Raw genomic sequence first — 3,060 nt, 5'->3', positions numbered from 1 at the left:
CAGTGTGAGGCTCCCCCAGACTGCTGGCTCCTTTTCCTAGGTCAGTGTCAATACTCCTGGAACCTCCCCCAACCATCCCCTGTCCCCACTCTTACCCCAACCCACCCCCCACCCTATTTCACTCCCCACCTCCTCCACCTCCAGTGACTGTACTGTGAATAATGCCTGAGGAGGCCTGGCTAAGGAGGGGCCTGAAATCCAACCTCCAGCCACTTGCCCAGCTGTGTGCCCCAGCACAGGTCTTTGTCTGCTTGAAGGATAGGGTGGCTTTTTCTCATGTGCCATTTGACTTAGCAGGGACTTCCTCCCAGTTCATTACCAAGTCTCTCTGTATTTTATCCCCAGTTGCTGAATCTATCCACTTCCCTCCATCTCCACTGTCCAGTGGGAGCCATTCTCATATTTCACCTGGGCAATTGAAATTGCTTTCCAACTGTCTGAATGCTTTTTTCTTTCTTTTAATTGATTTTAAAGAGAGAGAGAGGAAGGGAGAGAAACATTGATTTGTTGTTCTACTTATTTATGCATTCATTGGTTGATTCTTTTTTTTTAATTAAAATCTTTTTAAAATATATTTTATTGATTTTTTACAGAGAGAAAGAGAGAGGGATAGAGTTAGAAACATCGATGAGAAAGAAACATTGATCAGCTGCCTCCTGCACACCCCCTACTGGGGATGTGCCCACAACCAAGGTACATGCCCTTGACCAGAATCAAACCTGGGACCTTTCAGTCTGTAAGCCAATGCTCTATCCACTGAGCCAAACCGGTTAGGGCAATTGGTTGATTCTTGTATGTGCCCTGAGGTAGCAGGAGGATGCTCCAACCAACTGAGCTATCTGGCCAGGGCGTGATCTATTTAACACTTAACACTCTTGATGACTTCCTGTTTTCTTACAATAAAGATCAAAATCTTAATGCCACTTCCTGTGTGATCTTGCCTCTAACTCAGCCCCATCCCAGCCATTTTGCTCTTGCTTAGGTTACCTTGTGTTAGGGTTGTCAAAGGAGGAACACATGAAACCAAAAGTGATAAGAAATTATAAATGTATTAGGTCATCTGGAAAGCCATTTGACTTAGCAGGGACTTCTAAGTCCCTGGGCTGAACCCCAAAATGGCACCAGCACCCAGGGACGGGAGTCAGAGATTTTCAGGGACTCTAGGTGGGGTTTTTCTGGGTGGAGAATTCTCTAGGTGGGTCCGAATCCTGGGAAGGTCCAGAGGGGAAGGGTAATGGTTTTAGCATTTAGCATTTAGCCAAGTGGAATGTGGTCTAGCAAGTGGAATGAGGTCTAAAGGAAAGGGAATGTTCCTGTGAATTGGTCTAAAGGTCAGTTCCCAGGGGAGGGGGGTGTCGATTCAATGATCTGATCAGACCTAACACCCTGGACTTCTCTTACTTTGTCTTAGGCTTTATCATGGCCCACAACTCCTACTGCTTCAGGTTTCATTTCATATTTTTTTCAGGGAGGACTTTTCTACTTCCACTTTGCAGCACCCTGCCCTTTTCCTTAGTAGAGCTTATCTGTTATTGAAATGGACACATTGCATGCACATGTGTAAAGACCTGTAGCTATGTTATTTCTCTTTAAATATGCAAGCTTTCTCATGGGCTCTAATTCCTACTGGGGACTGGGCTCAACTTAAACTTGCCTATTAAAGTTATCTGGTCTTAAACAGTCTCATTTGGGGTAAATATTCAGTCCATTCAAAGGTGCAGCCCTGCCAGAATGTTCCCCTTCCCTCTTGACTTCCCACGATGGTTTGTGGGATCACAGGGAAGCTTCAAGAAAGTGACAGGAGCTGGGAGCTGTAGCCTGGGTCCTCACTGGCTTCTGCTCCCTAGTCACGCCTGGTCACCAGGCCCTGCAGGCATCAGCTGCTGAGCTTGTTGACCTAAACCCCAGTCAATTACTGGCCTCTTATTCGTTCACTCATCAACTACTTTTTGAGTTCATACTATGCACCGTGCTTGCTATTGGAGATCAAAGTAAATTCATTAAAACATGTTTATTAAACCCTAGAAGCCCGGTGCACGAAATTTGTGCGGGGGGTGGGGGGGTGTCCCTCAGCTCAGCCTGCACCCTCTCCAACCCAGGACTGCTGGCTCCCAACTGCTCGTCTGCCTGCCTGCCTGATTGCCCCTTAATGCTTCTGCCTGCCAGCCTGATCACCCCCTAACCACTCCCCTGAAGGAGGCTCAGGGAATGTATTTCATGCAGCACCTGGGCCTGGCTTCTCCACAGAGCACATCTCCAGGGCCGCAGGTTGGCAGGCAAATGAGAGTTGCCAGGAGCCAAGTGACCCTCTTGCTGCCCGCCAGGAAGTCAGTCAGGCCCTTGGCATTTACCGGGCACCTCCTCCGGGTTCTTCATTCTGCAAAGGAGAGTGATAGGAACCCCCACTCCATGGGGACCCAGAGGCCCCGCCCACTTTACACAATAATCCGAAAAGTCTCTGTCCCTCCTCAAGATTCTAATGCCCAACTGTCAAGCCCCTGTGTCTTCTCGCAGACTCCACCAGTTAAACGTGGATCAAGTTTATTTTACTTTTAATAAGCACCAACTATGTATCAACAGTCTCATTAAATTCTGTACAAATAATCCTATATAATAAGAGGCTAATATGCAAATTGTCCCCTAGACCAGGAGTTTGACCAGGGGGTGGGGCAGTTGGCCAACCACCTGTGGTGCCTCCTCCCTCCCCTGCCAGCCACTTGATCTGCCCCGGGGCAGGCCAACCGGACCCCACCCATGCATGAATTTGTGCAGCAGGCCTCTAGTCTTTACATAATGAGAACAGATGAAAGGGGGACAGGACAGAAACAGATCCCTGGAGACCAGTTGTGAGGCTAGAGGAGTCTTGAGCAGAGAGATGAAGGGGTTTGGGCAGGGTGGTACAGGGCAAGAGAAGGGTAGGGTCGGCTCAAGAGATATTTAAGAGGAAACCTGGACTTGCTGGATTGTCACTCACTAGTTGTGTGACCTAGCCTTTCCAAGCCTCAGTTTCTGCATCTGTAAAGTAGGCTGGTAATAACGACAGTGATTTGCTAGCACAAA

Source organism: Myotis davidii, unplaced genomic scaffold, assembly GCF_000327345.1.
Source record: "Myotis davidii unplaced genomic scaffold, ASM32734v1 scaffold102, whole genome shotgun sequence".
In the NCBI taxonomy this organism is placed as follows: Eukaryota; Metazoa; Chordata; class Mammalia; order Chiroptera; family Vespertilionidae; genus Myotis; species Myotis davidii.
This window is presented reverse-complemented; position numbering follows the sequence as displayed.